The sequence below is a fragment of the Carassius gibelio genome, chromosome B20 (genome assembly GCF_023724105.1).
Source record: "Carassius gibelio isolate Cgi1373 ecotype wild population from Czech Republic chromosome B20, carGib1.2-hapl.c, whole genome shotgun sequence".
Classification (NCBI taxonomy): domain Eukaryota; kingdom Metazoa; phylum Chordata; class Actinopteri; order Cypriniformes; family Cyprinidae; genus Carassius; species Carassius gibelio.
In genome coordinates this window covers 25,067,143-25,081,610 of record NC_068415.1, presented here as the reverse complement: position 1 = coordinate 25,081,610, position 14,468 = coordinate 25,067,143, and positions in this window count along the sequence as shown.

The window sequence follows — 14,468 nt, the reverse complement described above, 5'->3', positions numbered from 1 at the left end:
CCTTTTTTTCTGACCCTGCTGACACAATGAAAATTTTTCTGTTCAGTGGTCAGGTCTTAACTTTGCAATTTCTGTATTGCATTAATTTCTCATGGGGGTTGAATAATTTTTGTATTTTCAGTCTGAGTTAAACCTCCTTTTTTGGCTCCTTTTATATGTAAAAGAAAACATGCCTAATAAAGAAAATGAGTGATTAAATACAAAAATAATAGTAGTTATTAATATTGATGTGGTTTGGAATTTAACTTAATTTAACTCTAATCACCCTAGTGGTGACTTCAAACAAAACAATTATCATTACTGCAACATTAAATTAAATCCATTAACTTTTATGCAACTGACAGCAACCTTTTACACAATTTTATGTATACAATTAAGCAGTATATTTGTTTCTTGGGAATACAGTCTATGGTTTCTCCATTGTAAGTGCAATGAAGGGGAAATTATTATTTCTATTTGTGTGAATACATTTCCTATGTTATGAAACAAAATGACATTGAACAAAATTATAAATGCAACACTCTCAAATATTGTTCACAAATCTGTCTAAATCTGTGTTAGTGAGCACAGTAATCCATCCACCTCACAGGTGTGGCATATCAAGATGCTGATTAGACCACAGGATTATTGCACAGGTGTGCTTCAGGGTGGCCACAAAAATACCACTCTTTATACAAAAGAAAGAAGGAAAGAAAGAAGAAGACAACAATAAACAATCTTAAATAATCAACTGTAACTTCCTTGCACACTCACGTTTCCCAGCAGTAACTGTCATTGTAAAAGTGCCTGGTGAGAGCAGTGAGCAGCACTTGTGTGTTAGTCAGGGGAAACTCTAGGAGTATCATGGGAAGCGCTGCCAAATTCTGCTCCCAGTCAGTGAAGATCCATCTGGAGTAATATGACCAGTCAGGGTGTGACTGACAATTCACTCCATCCTGTTTCCATGGAAATCAAAGAATACTACGTATTACAGCTCATGTTTGGTTATATTATCCAGGATGGTTATATTATCCAGGATTTGATTAAACTGCATGTCACAAGAAAATTCACATGTGGTTTTAACCTGTAGATTATTCCTTAACCTATACGCTCCCACAGTGCTGTCTTTGTGTAGTCCTGTGTTCAATGCTGGTCATCCCATAAGTCGCTCTAAAAGACCAAACAGCAGACACTAAAATATATAGCAAATCACAACAACATGTAGTAGCCTACTTTTGAGAATACAGGCTGTTGTTTACCACAAATTTTCACACATTTTTATTACTGGATGTCAGTGCATAATAACATGATAGATTTACTGTGGTGTTACAGTATGTGTTCACATTAAATATTCTGCACCAGTATTAAGCAAACTGCCTAGAGATTTATTTATTTATTATTATGGATTATAAATTTATGCTATTTTATAAGTTATAATACACTGAATTTTGACATATTTTTTGTAAAGCTTCTTTCAAAAAGGGTGAATTGTGAAAAGTGCTACATAAATAAATTTGACCTGGTGTAAAGGGTGTAGAATTAGGATTCTATAGGACCAAAAGAAATGTAATATATATTTCTTATATATATATATATATATATATATATATATATATATATATATATATACACATGTAAATGTATATAAATATAAATATACACAGTACACACACATTTGTAAAGACAAACTTTTATTTTGGAAGCAATTAATCATAATTAATGTATTTTACAGCCCTAATTTGAGATACTTTAATTTTATTAAGTGTATTTCTTTTTTATTGTAGTGTGAACGTCAACTTCCAGATTTTTTTTTTTTTTTATCAAATACCATGTGCCAAGAGTGACAGCAAGAAATTATATGAATGAAATAATAATTAGCAGAAATGTTTTTATTTTTATTATTTTTTTCAGCAGCATCTCTTGGTAAGAAGAACCTTTGTTTGCCTGCGTGCCTCATTAAGGTCCTGTTGTACCAACACCCACTGTGACTGGGGTTACAGAATCTCACCATAGCAACAAAACAACCCCCTGCCAGCTAACAGAGTGACGTCAAAAGCCCCTCATAATGGAAACACCAGCTGCAACGGACAACTTGGACATCTGGACTGACAGGAATCATCGCTGTGAAATATTGTCTAATTTCATACTATCCATTCCTAGTAGCAATTTGGTATTTGTATTAAATGTTATATATAATCACTAGTTGTGATATGTATAAATACTGTACAGATATTTAGTCTGCATCTGTTTGTGATAACTCTCAAATATTATTAAAAAAAATCTAAAAACCAACAGAGTCTAAGCAAAGAAAATAATATAAACCCACATCTTTCCTGAAAAATGGTAAAAAAAAAAAAAAAAAAAAGAAGAAAGAAAAAAAAAATATGTGGTGGAACATAGCCTGTGCCATCTCCATGGCGGTGGGGAGTCCTTTCAAGGGGACTAACCAGCAGGACTTGAAGAATCTGTCAATGATAACAAGGATTGTTGTGAAACCATGGGACAGCGGTAAATAAGTAATAAAGTCTATTGATAGGTGAGACCAGGGACTTTGTGAAATGGGCAGAGGTTTCAGGAGTCCAGAGGGTAATTCCTTGGGGGTCTTAGATTGAGCACAAATCTGACAAGCTTTGACGTGATTAGTGACGTTATTGGACATTGAAGGCCACCAGAATGAGTTACGTACCAGGTGTAGAGTGTGAGAGATACCTGGGTGTCCAGAGCTGACTGAGGAGTGGACCTACTGAATGACTCTGGGGCGCAGACTTTGTAGAACGTAATGGAGGTTAGGAGGGCAGTTGGTAAGAGCTGGATCTTGGATCTGTTCCCGTTGAATCTCCTCCATGATATCCCAAGTAATTGGGGCAATGATTACTGATGGAGGAAGGATGTATTCTGGGGGTTTTCTGTCTATGAGGAGATCATACTGCCTGGATAGAGCATCTGCCTTACTGTTTTTGCTTCCTGGGTGATAAATCACTGAGAATTGGAAGCGTGTGAAGAAGAGGGACCATCGAGCTTGGCGAGGTTTGAGTCGTTTTGCACTTTTAATGTACTCCAGGTTTTTATGACCAGTAATCACTTGGAACGGGTAGACTGCTCCCTCGAGCCAGTGCCTCCATTGCTCTATTTCGGCTTTCATAGACAGGAGTTCCTTATTCCCTACATCATAGTTGTGTTCGGCTGCCATTAACTTCCTGGAAAAGAATGCACAAGGGTACAATTTACCCGGTTGACCATGGCGCTGTACTGCCCCAATGTCTGAGTCCGAGGCATCTACTTCCATGATGAACGGTAAGTTGGGGTCAGGATGCTTGAGGATAGGAGCCGTGGTAAATTTAACTTTTAAGACATTGAATGCTTGAGTAGCCTCCTCACTCCACCTGAGCTTGGAAGGTTTCCCCTTGAGAAGTGATGTCAGTGTTGTTGCAACCATGCTGTAGTTTCTAAAGAACCTTCGGTAAAAGTTAGCAAATCCCAGGAATCTCTGAAGTTCCTTGATAGTGGAAGTTTGGGGCCATTCCGTTACTGCCTTGACCTTGGCCTCGTCCATCTTAACGCCTTGATGACTAATGTGATAACCCAGGAATGATGTCTGCTTGACGTGAAACTCACATTTTTCTGCCTTGACGTACAGGTGATTCTTCAGGAGCCGAGTGAGGACGGTATTGACATATTCAACGTGTCCTGTGAATGCACTTCACTGAATTGAATTGTGAATAGAATCTAATTGAATCGTCCTAAATTTGCAAAAATCGTTCTTGAATTGAAAAGAAACCTATGAATCATGAATCTAATCTAATCGCATCCTACCCAAAGATTCACAGCCCTACTGATGACATTTTATTAACTCAGTACATTACGTTGATTCATTTAGTATTAATATTTATTTTATTTAGTATATCTTTTTCTTCATATTATTTATTATTTCTGTTTAATGTATTGTTTTATTCCCCCATGTACAGCACTAGAACAGTTTTTCTCTCCTAATGAATCAGAAATTTGATACTCTCTACATCTGATATCTGATTCATCTCTTTGGTGTTTGCATCTGTCCACATCTATCCCCTTTGTCTTTATTCTCTTTTTCTGTCTCTGTTTATCTGCACATCCAACTTACCCTTCACTCCTTATTTCTCCAGCCACCATTCTCACCTCTGACATGAAGGAAGCTGAGTGTATTTGCTGCCCGTAAATTGGTTTTAAAACCACATTTGCTTAATGACTGACTGTAAAGAGGATTAAATGTGTGATTCTAGCCTCTCTTTTAAATTAACTCCCTTTCTCCCACCACTCTCTCCCTTCTTGCATGCTCATTCTCAAAGCGTTATCCTCTTGTGTAATATATAGGAAGGATCACCAAAACGCTGCAGGATCCTTAGTGAAAGCTGTTGTATGCAAATTCCCTCTCCTCCAGGAAAACATGCTCATGATACGTAAACATCTTCCTCTCCTCTCTCACACAATTACTGCTGCCCATACACAATTCTTAACAAGCTACAGCTGGTTATTGTCTGGTAAAGGCACAGTCTACATCTCTCTGTCTGAACATATACAACACAAAACGCAATGATTATACATACCCTTTGTGTCAGCCAAGCTATAACGATGAGGAAAACACCACAGCGCAATCTGTGCCAGTTAAAATGACTAAATTAAATTAAAAAGTCTGTTAACCATCTACTTCATTAGTGCTAAAAACAAGACAGTCTTGACATCACTAAAGGCTGAGCATATGCATTAAATGAGACATCTAATATCCTCCACACAGAAGGAGTTCTCATTTACACCACAATAAATCAGACTAACACCACTGTTTACGGTTTCTGTTGTGGTATAAGAGCAGCACAGCTTGTTGGTAGATGATATTAGAGTTGCGCATTAAACTCAAAACAGGAATTTGAGATTAGCTGAATGTATTTATGAATTGAATTAATATATTGTAGAGGATACTTGGTAACACTTTCTATGAAGCCTGTATTTATAACACATTATAAGGGTATTCTTAAGGCATTATAATGAATGTATAACGCATTATAAAAAACTTTATAATATGTTATATCAACTCATGAATAATCATAACAACAATTATAATACATCATAATACTTAACAATGTGTGGTTATAAGTTAAAGAGTATGATTATTTATAACACACAATGAACACCGTATTAAATCTACTTTATTTTCAGTATGATGCACTGTATCATATCTTGACATTGTTTAAGATCTGCACAGTATCTTACTACAGCTTGTGATTGGTTCGATGTTGAGTGTTATTTGAGTGTTTCCTCTGGAGCTAATGTTAATTTATTGATGTGAGATTAATACTCCAACTGAAAAAAATCTTTTATATGGTTACATTTTATTTTGATGGTCCCCTTAATCAGTCGACTATAAGCAACTTTGCAACTACATGCTAAATAACTCTCATTGGAGTATTAATATGTTCAAGAATGGATGAATCTAGTACGGTAGAATAAGCTGACGTACTTTCAGAGACACTTATAGTCAGTTTATCTGTTGGCTGAACATCAAAATGAAGTGTTAGCATATATTTACAGTAGCAGACATACTAATACTCTAATGATCACTAGTTGATATGTAGTTACAGAGTTACTTATCAAGAACTGTCTAAAGGGTACCACCAAAATAATCAAACTGATATTATAATAAAAATAGTTCAAAGCAAATGTGTCATATTACACATTCATCTGATCTGATATCTGATCTATTATTATAATTACTACTAATAAGTGGTCTTTGAGAGAAATATACTCCATCATAAAAGTTGATGCAACGTGTTCATTGTGTTATAAATAATCATACTCTTAAAAGCTATAATCACAAATAAGTAAATATTATAATATATTAAAACTGTTCTTATTAATATTCATGAGATGATACAACATATTATACGTTTTTTTATTATTATCCATTATGCATTCATTATAATGCCTTAAGAATACCCTTATAATGTATTATAAATACAGGCTTCATAGAAAGTGTTACCATATCATTTAGTCAATCGTTAAAGATTACATTGGGGAAAAGAATCTAATTTGTTTTGCTAGTCCCTTGACAGCTCTTTCTAGTAGCATCAAAACACTTTAATAAAATGTTTATAGGTGATAAAAATGAGAAAACACAGTTTTAAAAGAAAGGATAAGCACTTTAAGAATTTCAGAATACAATAATTGCCATCACAAAACTGGAGGCTGTAACCCATGGCAACCCAATGCTGTTATTATGTGAGTGTTTGGAACCACTGTCTGCCAGAACAGAGCTGGATTCTACCTGACATCCCTAACCACAGGCCTCTCCGGACCAGGAGACAGTGGGATTCTGCTAACAGAACAATGCTGTGACACCACAAACAGTGTTACAAAAGCCAGTATGTTTTAAAATAACCAGGAGGACAACAAAACTGACATGGCTTCCAAAAATAAGACCAATTTTTGGCATATCATCTGCAAAATCGTTGGTTCTCAATTCAAAATTATAGGCTAAACCGGCCTGTAAGAAGGTGCTTATGTTCTTCACTGCCGTTCCTCTTTTCCTTTTAAAGTCTATCGATGCACGTAAAATATGTTTTAGTGTAGGAGAAAGGCTAGTGCACTGAGATTAGCATCACCTTGTGTCACAGTGACAGTTTGACCTTATCTAGCCATAAACAATCCTAACAGACAATGATCCACAGCACACCGATGCATTACAAGCTCTGCTCATGAATGACAGCTCTGTGGAGCACAGGTCAAGGGGAACACTCAGTGTACTCTTCCTAATGGTGTGCCATTAATTATTTACTGAAATCCTAGGTGCACTTTCACAAATAACATCTGTGCACTAACGCTCTGTTCCAAAACTCTTCATCTATTTGAGTCACTTTTCTGCTTGTCTAATAGATGACCCTTAGCAGGGGAAAGCACTGGCGATGACTACAACAACAAACGGACACAAGTACAAAGAAAAATACTGATCATTGGATTTTATCCCACCAGATCCCAGAAAACACATATATACAGAGGCATGCAAGGAAAACATTAACCTCTCGTTGCTCCGCACATGGCTTTCAATAATGAGCACCTGTACAAAAGATGCTATCTGAAATGTGTCTGGCAGAGGATAAAACAGCACTGATTGTTTTTTTGTAGCAAGAGGAAAGCTTGATTTGAGACAGACTCTTGATTTTTCTCCATTTGTAGCTCTTTTGAAGACTTCAGATGAGGCCAACTTAGGATGGACATTTAAAATGGCCAAATATTGTTCTTATATTGTTATCATTATGACCACAAGCTGTATTAATTTCCTTAATAATGTATATAAGGATAGAAATGAATTTAGCCAGTTTACATGACTTTAACTACCCACATGACTTGTATTAACTCAAGAAGTGTATATGATTGCCTTATGGACATTACTTGCCAGAGGATGGGCTTCACCTGATGAGTTAAGAGCTTCTCAAGGTTTCCTCCAGGACCTCATCACTGATTTCTACTTGATACAGTCACTTCAAACCTCTTGACTGTAACATTTGAAACATGAAACATCTCTGTAAAGTAGCTTGAAACAATATGTTTCATGAAAAGCACTTTACAAATAAATCTGAACTGACTTTATTTAAAGCTGCAGTAGGTAACTTTTGTAAATATATATGTTTTACATATCTATTAAACCTGTCATTATGTCCTGACAGTAGAATATGAGACAGATAATCTGTGTATAAATCAAGCTCCTCTGGCTCCTCCCAGTGTCATATTGCTATTTGCAGTTACTGACCGCTCCCGGTAAGAAACAACCAATCAGAGCTGCGGTCCGTAACTTTGTTTGTGTTCAAAATGTAGAAAAATGTATATAATAAGCGAGTACACCATGAATCCATTTTCCAAACCGTGTTTTTAGCTTGTCCTGAATCACTAGGGTGCACCTATAATAAGTGTTTATATTCGGACTATTTTAGATTGCTTCGGGGATACCGCGGCGGAGTAACCCAGTACCTTTGTGATTCTTCATAGACATAAACAGAGAGAAGTAGTTCCGGCTACGATGTTCTTCCGCAAGACGCTAGCAGTTCTGTTTATTAACCGCTAGAGCGTCAAAAGTTCCCTACTGCAGCTTTAACTTGAGTGAATTTAAGTCTAAATTAACTGAAGTACTCCGTGCATGGCAATATAAAATGACTTGCTTTTTATTTGAGATAAATGATTGAATTATGGTTATGGTCAAATTTGCATGTTTGTGCATATCTCTACATGTATCTGCACTGGTCAAGTGGAGAGGTGGAGAGTCGTATGTTTGCAATGCTACTAAGGCATTTAAAGCATAAATAAGAAAAAGCTCTGGGAAACCACCCTTAATCTCACTGTGAATAAATAAATAAATCAACGGTCTGTCCTGTCAGTTGCTATGCTCCTTTGCCACCACTCTCAGATCTCATTCATGTTTGCATGTTCTTGATTGTGGTGCTTTAAGGTGCTGACACTGCTACTGATGTTCTGTATGCTACTGTACGTGTGTCATTAAAGACGCCAGATATAGATTAAAGACAGTGTATCTGAGAGCTCCTGAATTCCCTCAGCGCAGTATACTCCTCAGGAAATGAACCGAGCAGCTTCATCTGCTGAAGAACAAGAAATGATACAGCTGAGAGCGTTTCCTTTATGGTCACATGAATGTGTTTGTCTTTTGTTGGCTATGAATACGGAGGATACACATACTGGACACTCTTTTATGTTCTGTCTGCATCCTTCGTTTCCATGGAGACCAAGGCCAGATTCTTCCTCAAACACAACCCCCACCTTTAGCTAGGCTTGATGAACACTGGATTAATTGCCAATTACCCACCGTGTTTTTTTATCCCCGACTGCATGAAATAATTATGCCTCATTTCCCTTCCATGAATTTTTATGCTTATGACGCATGTTAGACGACCCCTTACAGGGCAAAGGGGACAAATGCAGTCATTCCAGCAGAACAACCCCAGATTTAATGGCAGATTTCAGTGCAGTCAATTAACCACAACTAAAAACAGAAAAGCCCGTTCCTCGGCTCTGATCTCCCTGTCACGCTGAGACTTAGCTCTGCTGGGCCCCACGGTGGAAATCTCTTATCGTCATCAAGAACCAAAGCAGAATTAAGGAGAGCTGAAAGACAGTATTTGAATGCTGTTCATCCAAACACGTCCTGACGTGGTGAGAGGCCGGGGTAAGAAGAGATGGAGAAGGAAAAGAAAGGACAGATACGGTGTGATTCAGGATAGACTGAGTGATCTTACTCTCCAGGAAATGTCAGACTGCATTCATCCACACTAGCAGAAGAATGCCATCTAGCTCAAGCGGCAGTCACTTTATTTATTCTTGTGTTGTTTATTTGTTCTTGAGTTGCACGCTTGGCTCCTTTGGTGAAACTATATCTTATTCATTTTCTTGTAAATGCTGAATGTCAATAGAGTTTGTAATATCTGCACTTTTTCTTCATCAGGCAACTGGGAATATTAATGTGAAGCTTTATCCAAGTGATTTCTACTTTGCATTTGTCCAACAGGTAGGCCAAAATAACTGACTTCTAGTTTTCTCTTCAAGCTGTGGTTTCCAATGAATATAGAACAGCTAAGAGGCATTGTTCAATAAAACAATGGGGTTTATCACTATTATAAAAGTATTACAACACAATATTGGCAAAATATATGTATTAATATGATACTTTTTTAAAGCTCAGTAAGTTCCAGTTTATTTGACCCAAAATGTAGCAATATAACTGTATTCCACTTCTTTGTTTAGGATAACACGACAAAGTTACATTAACATTGAATTTCCAGTGTGGTCCATCATACTAGGTAATATGATATGCATCTCATAATACACACAATCAAGATGATCAAAATGACATAAATTCAAGTAAAAACTAAAAACATTCACAATATACTAAACAATTTCTGTGAAGACATCCTCATCACTCTTAAACCGAAACCATCACAATCTGTTAAAACCATAATAATCTTAAGGAAGCATATCCACTCTGCATCTGAATGTTTAAACAACCTTTGACCATATAAAGTCTTACACCGTCATAAATTAAGATCCATAATACTCTTGTCTGTTAAAATTTCCATGCCTTACATTAACAAGAGTTCAAATCCACTGGGGCTTTTTTATTAATAATTTTGTAAACTTCTTTTGATAGGTAACCAACCAAGCAGCCGAAAGTGTATATTTTCCACATGACTAAAACAGTGAAATACTAAAACTAATCTCCTTATATTATTGTGTTGCCTTTATAAATACCTTTATACTGTCTATCTAATAAACTAGCACATCTATAAAACTGTTTCTAGCATTAACTTTTCCCAAAACTTTCCAGGCCATACTTTCACCACTCAAATTATTATCCAGAACACAGCTAAGATAACTGACCGATGTTCTGTTAACTGTACATAACCATCAGCTTTGACTGCCAAATCATCTAGCTTTCAGAAATTGAATTTATACCCCAAAAGAACAGACACAATTTCCAGACAGCCAATCCTTCACCTAAACTCTTCACCTAACTTCTCCTAATCTCAAAATAATAAATCAGCATTATCGGCATATAAAAACATATTACACTCACACAGCTTTAGCAAAAAAAAAAAAAAAAAAAAAAAAAATTGCTATTCATCTGCTAGAAAAAAAATCCATACTTTAACATACTGATGGAGTTCACATAAAGAATAAAAAATAAATAAAAACATAATGCTGCTATTCTCATGTTTTGTGTTAGCCTATTTAGTTATTTTTAAAACAATAAATAATATTTCCTCACGCTCATACATCTGTTTATGTCTCAGCTGGTTTGTGCTAAAGTACAAGTTTGTCAAAGTCAAGTCACCTTTATTTATATAGCGCTTTAAACAAAATACATCGTGTCAAAGCAAGTGAACAACATTCATTAGGAAAACAGTGTGTCAATAATGCAAAATGATAGTTAAAGTCAGTTCATCATTGAATTCAGTTATGTCATCTCTCTTCAGTTAAATAGTGTCTGTGCATAAAGAACATAATTAAACCGTGTAACTCGATGTGCATACAGGTTATCATAGCGGTGTTGTGCCCATATTCAACCCCCTGAATTATTGCCCTCATTGAATGTAGAGTAATTTACAACGGCTTCAAACACAGTTTTATTGAATTTATTTTAATGGAGGTTCATTAACACATAATATCCATGCGTTTTAATATAATGATATTCATAAATTGTGTGAGCACATATTTATAGATCGACCTTTCTGGCATGATTAGTGATTTGAAACACTGGCCAAACGTGGGAGAAATACATTTATTCAATACCCTCTGGTAGTTTAGTGAATAGGGGTGGAGAGAAATATTAATACTGTATCAGTATTCTCAAGGTCGGAAACCATATTTCTTTAATTATATCTTTCACATGAATATTTCTCGTGGAGGGGATTTACCAGCATTCAGAGCAAATCTGAGAAGGTCAGGTATATTTTAGAGTTCATTTAATTAATTATTATAGTTGTGTTAACTAAAATCTCATAATAGTTTTATCTGCGACTAGGTGTATTGTCATGATGTCATTCACCAACAACACACAAAAGTTAGTCTGCCACTGAAGATCTATCTACACGAGTTGTAATGTTTAGCCAAACTGCTTTTTGCTGAGAATATTGTTTAAATCCAGAGGGAAGGTTAGCAGTAATTGAGACATGACTAAAATTGACAGAATGTGTATCTTTTAACTGAGCACTTAACAAGAGCACTTCTGCACAAACAAATCTGCTGGTCTCATGAGGTGCTATAATAAAGCAAGGACGACAGCAGGAAATACAGACCATTTATGATGTTGCTGTGTTCCTACTAAAAAAAAATCATAATTATTAATTGACACAGGCACTTTTGTCATGTGTTTCTGCATGCTGGGGCATTGAATGTCAGGCGTCTTACTCTGACTGCTATACTGTATATCAGTATAAACATTGGTTATAAAAATCACTAATAACTTAATATTATTATTAATATTATATAATAACATAACTACTGAATATGGTAGGATAACTTACTGTAAACTAATTACAGTTAAAAATGTAGTTTTTTTTTTTTTTTTTACATTATCTCGTTTATCTGACTTTATTGACAAAAACTATTTCACCTGTATATCCTGTATCTATCTATGTTTAGATTTTAGTCTGCTCTCCCTTTTTCTTGATAAATTAAAGCTGCAATTACATAAATATTTTGGAAATTTGTAATAAATGATTTAAGCTAACCTTGTGAAGACTGGCTAGTCTTCATGAATATATCTGATGGGCCATTAAGGAGACAGTAAATAAAATATTTATTGACTGGAGAGAGGAAATACCATTTTATTGCTGTCAAACATCTGAAACGAAGGACATCTGACAGCACAGATGTGACGTGAGAGAAACAGAAGATGACAGAGGGTGATCCAGACTCTGCCCCATCAGCCCCTGTGGCAGATGCTGGACCTGCACCATTCTGGAGACAAAGCTAGTTGTTTTATTGACTGAATGATTACTCAAAATAATTACAATAAATAGCATCTAGAATATTTGGAAGGTATAGGATATGTAAACCTCAACAGTACTGTACTAGACCTCAAAATTCCTGAGGTGCTTTAATAGTATATTTTTGAGTGTTTATTCAATTAAACCAATCATTCTAAAACAATTAGTCTAATAAATAGATAAATAAATCCTGGACCATTGCTGCTTGTTCCTGTGCCTCTCCACACAGCTTGCACTTTTCCTGAAGGACTTTAAATGGCAAGCTGTGCATAGCTGCATGTTTTCCACAGTAATGGCCAATGAAAGCCTGACCCCACAGAGCAGTGAACGCTGGGCCACAGGCTCACTGCACCCACACAAACAAACCTGTGTTTTACACACATCACAAATGTGTTTACAGTATGCATACTGTACCTGAAGACAAGTACAGTATGCATCAGTCAAATCAGTACAGACATGGTCCTCAATGTGTTCAGCATGTGTTCTAAATTCACTAAAATAAAATGAATGCAAATTAATCAATCAGTACTCATATTTTCTCAGAAATGTCTAAATGCTGCACTATGGTAGATTTTTTTGATAAAAAAAAATGTCAGAGATAAGGGATTGTTTCCAAAGTATTTTCATGTCACAAGACAACGTGAAACGTGATTTTGCTGTGCTATATTAACTTGTTGATTTGGTGCAGGTCAGATAAAGTCTAACTGAGCATTGAGAAAGACACAACAACATTTATTCACTGATCTCTTTTTTACATTGTCTTTTCATTTTTATTGTCTCCTGATTCCCACTCTTCACTTGCCTTGTGGGCTAACAGGAGAATGAATAAGGTGTTGGCCTTTTTTGGATATCAAACTAACACTGTAGTGGAGGTCTAGGTCTAAGCCCAACATCATTCCTACACTGTAAACCCTAATGTTGCCTTGACTTAAAACATCAAGTAATGTTGACTAAACATTACTTAAAATTTAGCATTTTGGCCCTGTCACTTAAAAATATGAGTTAATTTAACTAATTTACCTTAAAAATTCATAAACTTAAGATTTCAAGTGTTGTGAGCTCAAAATCATGAGTAATCCTTTGGAAAAACTCAAGGTCACTCTGTTCTTCCTTTAATGTGATTGGCCAATGGGAGGAATTCTGCCTAGCAACAAGAGAACAAAAGCACTGATTGGTGGGTTACAAAATTTGTCCTTTTGGTCTGTTTGGTTGCTGAACTACATTTCAAGAGGAAGTTTTTCTTTGTTTATTATGTTCGGTGACTAAAATTAGGTAGATATAAAGTTGTTTTGCATGATTTCTACTAGTGAAATATGTTCATTTAAATCCTTGCGGTACGTGATTTTGAGATGATTATTGAAAGGACAACTTAAGTATTTGATGAAGTGGCCCAATCGTTTTCCTTTGAGAGAAAGAACATGGCAGCTAAAGTTACTGCTTAACTCGTTAGACCCATACACTGAAAACCCTAATAAGTTGACTGAACTAAATTGATTGAGTAAACTCGTTGCCTCAGTTTAATTGAGTAATGGAGTCTCCCAAAACTTACATATTTAAGTTTATTCAAGTTGACGGGTTTTGTATATGAGCTTTTATCTACAATGCTACAATGCAGGTGTAGATAAAGAGTCGTAACTGAGTCAAAATTTTACATTACATTGCAAATTAACATTAATTGACATAAAAATCCAATATAATCATAGCACTGAAGATGAATGTGAGCTTCAAATTGACAGCCATATTTACATCTTTACGTATACAACAGTAATTATGATCTGATTTTCTGAACAATTCAGTTTTTCAATATTATTATTATTTTTTGTTCTCATTTATAATGATACAGAAAAGCCTGTGTGAATGTTTCAGTGTGTGAGAGTTCTAAGTAACATTGTACCATTGTAGGTTAATGAGATATGCATTTGTCCTCCAAAACACTCTCACTGTAACCTCTAAACATATACTTGGGGA